The sequence below is a fragment of the Dama dama genome, chromosome 10 (genome assembly GCF_033118175.1).
Source record: "Dama dama isolate Ldn47 chromosome 10, ASM3311817v1, whole genome shotgun sequence".
Classification (NCBI taxonomy): Eukaryota; Metazoa; Chordata; class Mammalia; order Artiodactyla; family Cervidae; genus Dama; species Dama dama.
Genome location: NC_083690.1, coordinates 10,952,166 through 10,965,555, shown reverse-complemented (window position 1 = coordinate 10,965,555; position 13,390 = coordinate 10,952,166). Strand labels below are relative to the sequence as shown.

The window sequence follows — 13,390 nt, the reverse complement described above, 5'->3', positions numbered from 1 at the left end:
TGGGTGGGGTATGGAGTGCTATGCTTAGTCACTAAGTCATGTCTGACTCCTTGTAACCCTGTGGACTGTAGCCTGCCAAGCTCCTCCGTCCATGGAACTCTCGAGGCAAGAATACCGGAGTGGGTTGTCATGCCCTCCTCCAGGGGATCAAATCCAGGTCTCCTGAATTGCAAGTGGATTCTTTACTGTCTGAGCCACCAGGGAAAGCCCAAGCATTCTGGACTGGATAGTCTATTCCTTCTCCAGGGGATCTTCCCGGCCCAGGAATCGAACCAGACTCTCCTGCCTTACGGGGAGAGTCTTTACCAGCTGAACTACCAGAAAGGCCCAGTGTTAGTTGCTCAGTCGTGTCTGACTCTTTGTGACCCCATGGACTGCAGCCTGCCAGGCTCTTCTATCCATGGGATTCTCCAGACAAGAATACTGGAGTGGGTAGCCATTCCCTTCTCGAGGGGATCTTCCCAACCCAGGGATCGAACCCAGGTCTCTGGTATTGGAGGCAGATTCTTTACCATTTGAGCCACCAGGGAAGCCCATAAAACAGAAGATTCTCTAAAATAATTGCAAGGTTGTAATAAGTGTTAATGAGAGAAGAAGCAAGGGGATTCGCCAGAGATCTCCTGGGGTCCTTACTTCAGGTAGATCAGACAGGCAGTTGTCGCAGTTACATCAAGAACAGATGGATAGGGAGTTAGGCAACTGAAGGACTGGGGTGGGGGCAAGTGTTCCCAAGATGATGCAGGTGGGATGAGGTCAGAGGGAGGGGAAGACACAGGAGGTCATGCGGATTCATTCTTTCCTTCCTTTCTTCCTTCCCTTTTCTTTCTTCCTTCTTCCTTCCTTCCTTGAAAAGTCAGTCTATTATTGCGATAAAATATATACAACAAAGCATTTGCCATTGTCTTAGTCCCTTTGCACTGCTATAACAAAAATACCATAGCCTGGGTGACTTATAAACAACAGAAATTTATTTCTCAGCCTTCTGAGGACTGAGAAGTCTGGGATCGAGGCCCTGGAAGGTGTGGTGTCTGGTGGGAACTCGCTTCTTGGTTCTTGGATACTGTCCCCTCCCTGTGTCCTCACATGGCAGAGAGGTGTGGAGCTGCCTGACCTCTTTCAGAAGGGCCCTACTCCCATTATGAGGCTACTGCTGCCCTAATCACTTCCCACAGACTACTCCACTTATACTGTCACAATGGGGGTTAGGTGTCAACATCTGAATCTGGGGGGACACAGACATTCGGTTCAGAGCAACCACTATTAAGCGTATAGTTCTGTCATGTTGGGCTTCCCTGGTGGCTCAGATGGTAAAGAATCTGCCTGCCATGCAGGAGACCCGGGTTCAATCCCTGGGTCAGGAAGATTCCCTGGAGGAGGGCATGACAACCCACTCTAGTATTCTTGCCTGGAGAATCCCCATGGACAGAGGAGCCTGGTGGGCTACAGTCCAGAGGGTTGCAGTCAGACACGACTGAGCAACTAACGCTTTCCATCATGTTACGTATCTTCACATGATGCAAACATCACCACTATCCATCTCTAGAACATTTGTCATCTTCCCAAAGTATAAAGAACCCTGTGTTTAAACTCTGTGTCCATTAAACAATGACCCCCCCCCCCCCCCATCCCCTTCCCTTTCCCCTGGCGATCACCAATTCCACTTTCTGTATCTATGAATTGACCAGGTACTTTAGGTAAGTAGAATCATACGATATTTGTCCTTTTGTGTCTGGCTTATTTCACTTAGCACAATGTCTTTAAGGTTCATCTGTGTTGTAGACTGTATCAGAATATCCTTTGTGAAGCTGAATGATATTGCATGGATGTATATACCGTGTATCCATTCATTGCTTGATGGATGCTTGGATGGCTTCTACTTTGGGGCTGTTGTGCAAGCGATTTCTTTAATTTGGCATTTCCTGTAGTGGATCAAATACAGTTCATTGTCATGTTTTACCACATGAGTCTGAGGCCTGAAGGTGACTTGGGATTAAGTTGGGTCATGGCAACTGGTTTCTCATCTGTGAAACTGGGGGTAAGGATTCCTGTCTGATGCCGACAGTGTGAGGATTAGTGAGTTGATCTTTATGGAGCCCTTAGAACGCGCTTGGCACACAGTAAACACTCAATAGAAGTGTTTATTAATCTATTTAATTAATAAAATCGATACTATTATTGATAAAGAAAAAGGGATCTTTTGGGTGAGGGTAGGGAGCAAACATTTTCCCTTTCCACATATCTCCAGGGAAGTTTTCAATGATTACTAACAGCCTCATCACTGCTGATTAGTTTTTGCTACCAAGTGGATTTTTATTAATCATCATTATTTAATCACCAGTTGCTTTGCAAACAAGTCAGTACTCATTCTCGCCTGTAAAATCCCATGGACAGAGGAGCCTGGCCAGCTACAGTCCATGGGGTCATACAGAGTCAGACACGACTGGGTGACTAACACTTTCACTATTTTTTTTTTTGTTTTAATTTGAAATACACCAGACCCTAACGTGACACAACATTTGACTTGTCTTCTGGTTAGTGACCATCTCACATAGTGTGTTTCTAAGATAATAAAGGAAAAAGTTGATGTAATACAGATAAATATATTGCATAAATATATATTTAATAATAAACATAAATATATTTATTATTTCAAACAGTTTGCTTTAGCTGGAGGATTTGAAACATTCTCCGTAAAATTTTAGCTGTTAATTGTTGAGCTTGGCTTGAATCCCCTTGGCAAGAGGCATTTCCAGAAAATTCTACCCCCCATCCTTATGGAGCTTCCCTGGTGGCTCAGATGGTAAAGAACCCACTTGCAATTGTAGGAGGGTTCAATCCCTGGGTCGGAAAGATCCCCTGGAGAAGGGAATGGCAACCCACTCCAGTATTCTTGCCTGGAGAATCCCCTGGACAGAGGAGCCTGGTGGGCCACAGTCCATGGGGCTGCAAAGAGTCTTGGACACGACTGACTGACTAAGCACACACTATCTTTTTCTGTGCTGCAAAGCGATTATTGACCAGGTGGTCATAGGAATTCACTTTGAAAAACCAGACATACCCAGTTCCCTAAGCAGATTTTGAATGTCCCAGTGCTTAGGGCTGTGTAGACAGCCTTAGCTGTCTACATGATCTACATGTCTACATGATCATGGGGGTCTATCCCCAAGGCCACACCCCAGGCCTTGTCCTGGGTCCTCACACTTTGGGGCCTTGAGGTGTTATCCAGTCATACTGACCACTGCTTAAAGAACGGCGGGTGACCTCTTTGAGCTGAAGCAGTTGATGGTCACAGAGTGAGTTGCTGCTGCTTTTGAGGACTAACTGACGGCTCCTGAGAACCAGGCTCGGGGGGCGTGGCCAGGGAAGGGGCGTGGTCATAGGAGGGGCTTGTCTCCAGATTACCCAATCCAAGGTGCCCTTTAGAGGGAGACTCAACGTTGGGGGAAAGATACAGGGACCTGGGGGCAGGGAGGCATGGGCGCAGAAGTGCTGCTTCTTGTTCTGCAGCTCTTGTTCCGCAGTTGTGGGCGTGATGTCTTGTTCTGCAGTTGTGGGCGTGATGTCCCAGCAGGGGAAATGACAGAGGGTGTGTTTGCAAGGGCACAGCATTAGTATCGCTCAGTCACATAGTGAGAAAGGGTTTCCTCCTTAACATTTTGTCTGTGCTGGGCCTCCCCTGCAGCGTGTGGGCTCTTCACTGAGGTGCACAGGCTTCTCTAGTTGCGGCACGGGCTTCATTGCTGTCTCGGCATGTGGGATCTTAGTTCCCAGGCCAGGGATGGAACCCCTGTCCCCTCCATTGGAAGGCAGATTCCTAACCACTGGGCCATCAGGGAAGTCCCCTTTAATCCTTGTGACGCTCTCAAGAGGAAAGCCTTGATTGGATGCTAGAATGCCTTCCTCAGCTCTTTAACTCCAACTGATCTCCCTTTGAAGCAGAGGGAGTGGACCTCAGGCTGAGTCCTTTGGGCGGGAAGCTGTACCCAGAGTTTAAATTACACGCTTCTGCTCTCATCTTGTTCTTGCATTTTTATGGTCATTTCTGTTACGGCAAATGATGCCGATTTTCCACCGATAATAGTGATGTAACGTTTTATTTTTAAACAAATACATTTAAAAAATTGTTTTACAAAGACAATTTACTTTAAAAGATTGTTAACCATGTTACAAATGATGTGAGGGGATATGCCGATAGTGGTAAAGATGGTGGGTGAAAGCCTGACTCTTGCGTGTGTGATAAGTCCCTTTGTTCATGCCCAACTCTTTGCAACCTCATAGACCGTAGCCCACCAGGCTCCTCTGTCCATGGGGTTTTCCAGGCAAGAATACTGGAGTGGGTTGCGTTGCCCTCCTCCAGGGGATCTTCCCAACCCAAGGATTGAACCCGTGTCTCTTATGTCTCCTGTATTGACAAGCGGGTTCTTTACCACTAGTGCTACAGGTGAAGCCCCTGACTCTTGGAGGAGAGCAAAATAGACTTGTGTCTCAACTATTATTTTCTGTGCTGTAATCACCCATGTTACTTAGGGATTGCATCGAAGTGCAGATCCTGAACAAGAAGGTCTGGAGTCGAGCCTGAGAATCTGCATTGTGAGCAACCTCCAGGGTCCTCAGTGCTGCTGGTGAGAAGCAGGCAAGAGTGTAGGTTGTAGAGCAATTTGACCTTGACAACTCTGAGCTGTCTGCTTCTCTTGTCTCACTCCTCCCTCCTCCCTCTCTCTTACAGACTCAAAAATATTGGGGAACCAAATCCTTCCAAGAGGCAAGGCGCAGTCATCCTGTTCTAATCAGATTTTCTCTAATTGCATTTTACTTCCAAGCTTCCGAGCCAAGCCCAGCCGTTCCTCCCTGGAGGGATCCAGCCGGTTCAGGCCGGCTCAGCCCCACACAGATCTTCCTGGGTTTTTGCAGATGTATATGTCCCTCTGGGGCTTCTGCCACCCCTCCGAGATGCATGCCCTTGAATTAAAATATCATTTTCCATCTTGATTACTAATGTGGTGGGAGCAAATGGTATTAGGAGCTGGGGAGTCAGGATAAGGCAGAAGCTTAGCCTTGAGTGGCTGTCAGAGAGATAAATCAGATTTCTCTGCTTCTGCTCAAGAGCCTCCCCCCTCTACCTCCCTTCCCCCTACCCTCACTGCACCCACCTCCCCCCACTCCCTTGGATGGAGGCTTTCCTGTAGCAAACAGGAGGGGCCAGCTTTCCAGCTGGGAACTTTCCTGTTCTCTCCTCCACCTGGAGCCCCTTCCCCCATCTCAGTTGGTAGCTCTCACTTTCAGATGCTTCTAGAAGCTTCCAGGGCTCAATCCCGAATCTCGGAGTCCACCTGGATGCCTCTCTTTCTTTCCCACGCCCCCATCCTCTCCATCAGTAAATCCTGTTGGTTCAAATTTCAGAAGCTCATCACTCCCCCCTCTTCCTCTGCTTCTGCTCTGACCTGAGCCTCCATCATCTCTTGCCTGGACCATCCTGTGGCCTCCTAAGTGCTCTGCTTGCTTTTGATGTTGCCAACTGATGGGCTGGCAGCTTGTTGAGAAGGCATTCAATCCTTCAATAGGCTGACTAGATTTACAGAGAGAAAAAGTTCAACTGCTTTAGATTCTTCAGGAAACCTTGACAGTTTAACTCAAGAATACAGGTGACCCGCTGTCTCTGCCAGTGTCCCTGGGTCACCATCTGCACCTTGGCCAGGCCCCTCTGCACCACTACCATCATGGGAATTTCTCACCACATCTTTGCAATCGCAGTGCCTCCCAAAATGCATGGTGCCTGATGAAGTCTAAGTAAATGCAGATGGAGTGGTTTTTCTTTTTTTTTTTAAGATTTTTTTTTTTTTTAATGTAGACCATTTTTAAAGTCTTCACTGAATGTGTCACAATATTGCTTCTGTTTTACGTTTTGATTTTTTGACCATGAGGCATGTGGAATCTTAGCTCCCTGACCAAGGATCGAACCTTCATGCTCCCTGCACGAGAAAGTGAAATCTTAACCACTGGACCACCAGAGAAGTCCCTGGAGGGGATTTTAAATCAGAGGATAAATACTTGTAGTCTAGGGGTTAAACTTGGCCCACATATTATTTGGACCCTCACATTTTTCTTTTAACAGCTCTATTTTTACTTGACATGTAATTAACTGAATATATTTCAAGTGTAGCATATAAGACGCTTTGATACATATATGTCATGAAGCTGCCACCTCAAGCAAGGTAGTGAACATACAAAAAGATTTCCTTGTGCCCCTTGTCATCTCTCCCTCCTGACCCCTCACCCCCCATTCCCAACACAACCACTGACCTGCTTTCTGTCACTACAAACTAGTTTGCTTTTTCCAGAATAATTACATAAAGGGCACCATATCCTATCCACTCTTTTTCATTAGGTTTTTCCATTCAGCATAGTTGAGATCCCTAGTTTGTTCCTTCTTATTCCTGAATCTTATATGTCTTGAATGGATACTGTATTGTATTGATAGGTATTACCCCTGGTATGTATCATATCGATACACCACAACAACCCTAATATTCATCAACAGCTCTCTTCTCCTCTTACCCTCAGTCTTCCCCAGCATCAGGGTCTTTTCCACTGAGTAGGCTCTTCGCATCTTGTGGCCAAAGTACTGGAGCTGCAGCTTCAGCGTCAGTCTTTCAAATGAATATTCAGGGTTGATTTCCTTTAGGATTGATTGGTTTGATCTCCTTGCTGTCCAAGGGACTGTCAAGAATCTTCTCCAACATCACACTTCCAAAGCATTAATTCTTTGGTGCTCAGCCTTTCTTATGGTCCAATTCTCACAACCATACATGACTACGAGAAAAACCGTAGCTTTGACTATACAGACCTTTGTTGGCAAAGTGATGTCTCTGCTTTTTAATATGCCGTCTAGGTTTGTCATAACTTTTCTTCCAAGTAGCAAGTGTCTTTTAATTTCATGGCTGCAGTCACTGTGTGAAGTGATTTTGGAGCCCAAGAAAATAAAATCTGAAACTCTTTCCATTTTTCCCATCTTTTTCCACATCTGCTCTGTACATCGGAGGAAATGCAAGAAAGCAGCCAGGCCTGGAAAGGACTGTAGAGAACACAGGGGCTCTGAGTTTTCACCTTGAAAGGTTTCTGCTTTCACTCTGAAGTTTCTCTGGGGTTTTGACTTCCAAGAGGTCATTAACACCAGCAGACCCTCTCCTCCCCCGGGAGGGTGGGGGGCAGTAGGGTGTGCGCTGTCTACAGGGGTGAGGGCCTGCAGTCGCCATCTGAGGGCCCCAGTGCCTGCCGCCAGCCCCTCTGTTTGTGGACCGAAAAAAAAAAAAAAGCGAGGCTTGTACCCCATGGCGGAGTGGGAAACGCTTTTGTGCTTCTCAAGCAGTCGGATCCCTTCCAGCACCAGAGCCGGCAGCCAAGCTCCTGACAGCTCGTTTCCAAAACTGACCAAGCACAAGTCCTGGGGAGCTGGCCTGCTTGCCCCCGTGCCTCGGTGGACAGGCTGGTGAGGAGTGAACGGGCCAGGCCTTAAAGACCATCGCGTCTACTGAGAGCGTTCTTGTTTCAAGTTCCCTCCATCGGTCCTTCCAACAGTGTCGGGCAATGGGGCTTGATGTGACCCTCGTCTGTCTTTGCCATCTCTCTTTTTTTTGGGAATCTCCCTTTCCAGGCAAACCTCAAGTCTCAGGCTGCACTGACCCTTTGAAATTAAGGTCTTTTCCCATCTTCTCTACCACGATGGGACCCACTATCTATGGTAGGAGATACTCATTTTCTACATATGTGAAAATCGCTCAGTTGTGTCTGACTCTTTGTGACCCCGTGGACTATAGAGTCCATGGAATTCTCCAGGCCAGAATACTGGAGTGGGTAGCCATTGTATTCTCCATGGAATCTTCCCAACCCAGGGATCAAATCCAGGTCTCCCTTATTGCAGGCGGATTCTTTACCAGCTGAGCCACCAGGGAAGCCCAAGAATACTGGAGTGGGTAGCCTATCCCTTCTCCAGCGAATCTTCCTGACCCAGGGATCGAACTAGGGTCTCCTGCATTGTAGGAGTATTCTTTACCAGCTGAGTTACCAAGGAATCCCTTTCTACATATGGCAATACTATAAAGATGCCATTTCAAATACATGTGTTCAAGGCTGAAAAGGGCATTGATTTGAAGAAATAGATTAAATAATTAGGGGCTTTCCAGGTGGTGCAGTGGTAAAAAATTCACCTGCCAATGCAAGAGACACAAGAGATGCAGGTTGGATCCTTGGGTGGGGAAGATCCCCTGGAGGAGGGAATGGCAACCCACTCCATTATTCTTGCCTGGAGAATCCCCTGGAGAGAGGAGCCTGGTGGGCTCCAGTCCACGGGGTGGCACAGAGTTGGACACTAGCGAGCCTTTGAGCCCTTGTGCGTATGTAGATATGGTGAGGCAGCTGTCAGGAAAAGCCCCATGTGCAGCAGGTCTCTGCATGATGCTTGCCTTAGTACCAGCAGGAATCAATGGTTCCCTGGTGTCATGTGGGCTCAGGTCTCATCACTGTTTTTTTTGTGGGGTGGGGGGTATGCCTGGGGGCACCCAGCAGGAAGGGGTCAATGAGAGCTCAGATATAGGTGGTTCTGAAGGCTGTGCCAAATGGTGAGGTGATGGAGGGGGTGCCATGTCCACTGGTTATCTGTTCACGGTGACACTGTGCCACTGAGAGAGAGATGCTGCTGGAATCAGGAAAACAGAGCCAAGGTCCAGAGCTGGGAAGGTAGCCAACAATGCAGAAAGCTGGAGGGACCAGACAGGAGAGTGGGGGGAAATGAGCAAGGTCAGCACGGCCAGGGCTGGAGCTGGGGATGGTACTAATGAGGTTGCTTTGAGCTCACTTTGCGAACCAATGATGCTCAGGGAAGCTACCACTGCACTTTGCAGTTGGTATTAGCCAATCATATGCTTTGACTGGAAGCCGTGGGCAGGGCAATCCCTGGGATTGGTTACTGATGAGACAAGGAGACAGTAAGATGCAGCCCAGAGGAGGCAGAGGGCTACCTGGGCACCTCCTGGGTATGGGTGTGTCCCAGCATTCTCTGAGTTTCTTCCAAGTTGTGACTTCTCCCTCTTTGGGTCCTCAGCTCCTTGCCTTCTTGGGACCCGCTGCCCAGCCTCACCTCCACTCCTGGCTTTCACATGGGCTTGCCTCCTCCCGGTCCCGACTCCCCTTCCATCTCCACATGCTTCTCCCACACGTGAGCCCCCACAGTGCTGTGAAGATGGTTGGGTTCACTTCTGGCTCCAGCACTTCCTGACTATGTGGCCTACCTCTCTGCGTCTCAGTCAAATGGGAGCAATAATGGTTGGCAAATGTTTGCTCTGAGTATAAGAACATCCACACTGGTCACTTCATAAGTGCTCAGTGACTATTAACTGTAAAAACGGCAAAACAAACAAACCTGTAGACTGATCTATAACCTGTGCTGATCAGGGAGGGACAAGCACACTGAAAGGATATGGCCTCTGGGATCAAAAGACCGGGGTTGCATCTGGTAAAGTAACTAACTCTTCTGAGTCTCAGCTGCCTAATCTCTGAGAGAGGAATAATCCTTCGAGGATGAAAAAAGATTGTTGTTGTTTAGTTGCTAAGTCATGTCCAGCTCTTTGTGACCCCATGGACTGCAGCATGCCAGGCCTCCCAGTCCCTAACTGTCTCCCCGAGTTTGCCCAAGAAAAGATACAGCTGAGCAATTCTCAACACTCGCACATTGGAATCACCCGCATCTCTAGGGATTGTGACATGATTGGTTGGGATGAGGCCTGGGCATCCAACCTTTTAATCTCCCCAGCCAAGGTTGAGAATGAAAGAATCAGCATTCAGACCAGTGGTTCTCAAGGTGTGGTCCTGAACCAACTGCATCAGTATCATCTGGGAACTTGTTAGAAGGAAGTGCACATCCTTGGGTCCCACCCTGGACATTCTGACTCAGAAACACTGGGGTCCAGACATTCAAGTTTTCACCAGTCCTCTCAAGTGTGCCTGCCAGGTGCAAATGTGCAATAAGTGTTTGCTAATCCAACCCTCTCTCCCTGAGAGGTATTGGTTTAGCTAAAAAGTTCATTAGCATCTTGCAGAAAATCCCGGATGAACTTTTTGGCTAACCCAGTATTTACTAAAAGCACATCCGGTGTGCTAGACTCTGAGTTAGGAGCATGGGGTCCAATGGGCCCTGCCTTCGGCGGAGCTTATGTTCTAGTTTGTTGTTGTTTAGTCACTAAGTCGTGTCCGACTCTTTTGCTACCCCAGAAATTGTAGCCTGCCGGGCTCCTCCATCCATGGAATTTCCCAGGCAAGAATACTGGTATAAGTTGTCATTTCCTTCTCCAGGGGATCTTCCAGACCTAGGGATTGAACCCATGTCTCCTGCATTTCCTGCATTGGCAAGTGGATTCTTTACCACTGCACCACCAGCGAAGCCTTATGTTCCAGTGGGAGAGACCAATTTTTAAAAAAATAAGTAGGAACTTTCATGGTGGTCCAGTGGCTAAGACTCCGGGTTCCCAATGCAGGGGGCCTGGGTTCAGTCTGGGAACTAGATCCCACAAGCCAAGACTAAGAATTTGAGTACTGCGACTAAGACCCAGTGAAGCCAAATAAATAAATATTTTTAAAAATAGTAAAAACATCATTAATGAAAATTGTGATAAGCATCAAGAAGATGCTCGAGGGCCTGAGACACTGGATGCCCACGAATTTTCACAGAATCATACAAGTGTCCTCTCTAGCAAGGAGCCCCCGCCCCTCCAGGACTTTCAGGACACCTGACCCCAGATGACCTCTGAGCAGCTGGTACGTGTACTGGCCTGGCATTGTCTGAAGGCAGCTGGCCGCCTCTGGACAGAAACAACTGTGAGTAGGGTTGACTCAACATCTCTCCTCAGAGTAGTAATTCTCACCCTGGCTGAATTTACTCCCCAGTGGCATTTGCCAACGTCTGGAGACATTTTGGTTGTTACAACCTGCCATGTGGAGGGGGAAGGGGGCAGGATGCTACTAACAGACACAAATAGTGGGTAGAATCCAGGGATGCCGATAAACGTGTTGATGCATAAGACAGTCCACCCTCCCAGCAAAGAAGTTGTGGCCCCAAACATCAAGTGGGCCGAATTTGAGACTCGCCGCTCTGGCTCTTTCATGACTTGCATTTCTGGCCAAGTCCCTCTGGAGCCCTCCTCCACTAGCTCTTGCCCCTGGGCTCAGCTGCAGTTGAAAGTCTTCCACCATTTGACCAGAAACGGGATTCGAAGCTGCTTTCTGCCTTCTGAAGCTGCACTGAGTCAGGCATCTCCTTGGAAACCCCTTGGCTGCATGCAATTTGGAAAACAATAAATTTGCAAGGTTGCACAAAGCATGCAGAAGCCCAAAGCCGGCTGGAACTGCTCAATCTGCCTTTTTTCCCCTTCACATCAAAAATAATTTCCCGGCCCTGGAGGCTTTGTCTGCTGACACAAGATGCAGGCAGATATTTTGAAATGACCAACACCACTGCCAAAAGCGTCCCCCCTTTCAAAGCCCTTGGGTGGATTTCTGTTCCAGCCAGGAACATCAGAGCACTTTTCCACTGAGCTGAGGTTGGTTTCGTCCTAGGCACGCCTAGCGAGGACATACCTTGCCATTTGGGGCCAGAGACCATTTCCAGCCAGGACTTCATCGTTTCCCCAAGCCTAGGACTGGGGCTAGCCGTCAGCTGGTCCCTCACAAGGTCTGAATGTGGATGATCATCATCTAGTTTGTCATCCTGTTGCAAGTAGAAGGTGAAAGAAAAAACTCACCATCACAAGATGCATATTAACCTCACTCCGTGCAGCTAACGTGCTTTTCTAACGTTAACTCATTTTCCCTCTTACAACCCCGTGTGTGTGTGTGTGTGTGTGTGTGTGTGTGTGTGTGCGCGCACGCGTGCACGCGTAAGCTCAGTCATATCTGGCTCTTTGCAACCCCATGGACTAGAGCCCACCTGGCTCCCTTGTCCATGAAATTTCCCAGACAAGAATACTGGAGTGGGTTGCCAACAACCCTGTGAAGAAGGGATTACTTTTAGCCCCATTTTACAGATGAGGAAACTGAGGACAAATGTTTTCCTAAAGCCCTTACCCACTGCAGCTAGTAAATGGCAGTCAGGATTTGAATCTAGGTGTTCTGCTCCAGAGTTTATTCTTTAAGTCAGTGTGAGCATCTTCCCTGCTCCCACCAACACAGCCTAACAACAACAACAACAACAATAATAATATCTAGATCAGTGCTCTCCAATGGGACAGTTTTATACCAGGGAACATCTGACAATCTTTGGAGACATTTTTGGTCGTTATGACTTGGGAGGGGCTGCTATTGGCACCCAGTGGGTGGAGACCAGGGATGCAGTTAAACACCCTACAGTGAAGAGGGAAGCAGCACAGAAAAACAGAATAACCCTGCCCCAAAGGTCAATAGCGCCAAGACTGAGAAGCCTTGGTCTCCTGGCATTAAGGTTTGACTTTTAAAAAAAAAGAAAGGAGGGAAATTCCCTCGTGGTCAGTGGCTAAGACTCTGCGCTCCCAGTGCAGGGGGCCGGGTTTGATCCCTGGTGAGGGAACTAGATCCCACATGCCGCATGCCACAAATAAGACCTGGCACGGCCAAATAAATAAATATTTTTTAAAAGAAAGGATAAAAGGTAGAAGATAGGTAGACATGGATGGACACATGGATGGCTGGATAGATGGGTACGTAGGTGGATATATGGATGGATGGATGGATGGGTACATAGATGGATATATGAATGGATGAGTGGAGGGATAGAAAGTGCTGAGGTCTATGGAGTGCTTGTTAGGTGGCAGCCATTGTGCTTGGCAAAGGGTACCTAAATTAATCCTCGCAGTCACCCTCTGAGGTAGATATTGTTATTGTCTCCATTATACAGATGGGGAAACTGAGGCCCAGAGAGGTTTGGCCATTTGCCAAGGCCATGTGCTCGGTGCTGTGGTGCTGGCCTTTGAACAGCAGCCTTCTGATTTTAGGGCTGGTGCTTCCTCCCTCGGCACACCCTGACCATTACGGCGCGCCACATCTTGCCCTTCGTATCCTCTTGTGACCTTGTTCCCTCTGCGTCTCTCCACCTGGACTCGGTGTGGACCCTCCTGCTTCTCACTGGCCATCAGTTCCTCACTGGCCATCATCTTCCCAGCTTTGTCCTCTCTGCCCACCCTCCTAACGGCACCCGGAGAGATTTGCCTCAAACAAACCCGACCATGTTCTTCTGCTTTAAAACTTTACTGTGCATGTGATCACCTCAGCATTTTGTTAAAATGCGTGGCACCTTGGGAGGTCTGGGGTGGGGTCTGAGACGCTGCATTTATGACAAGTGCTCCAAGTTCAGCCGTGCTGGTCCACAGAC

At 48.1% G+C, this 13,390-nt stretch overlaps 1 protein-coding gene across 1 annotated transcript in view; it reads left to right on the top strand.

Moving 5' to 3' along the window:
* The window catches only part of TEKT5 (tektin 5), a 47,028-nt gene that overhangs the window by 16,839 nt on the left and 16,799 nt on the right, over nucleotides 1–13,390 (top strand). The window lies entirely within an intron of this gene.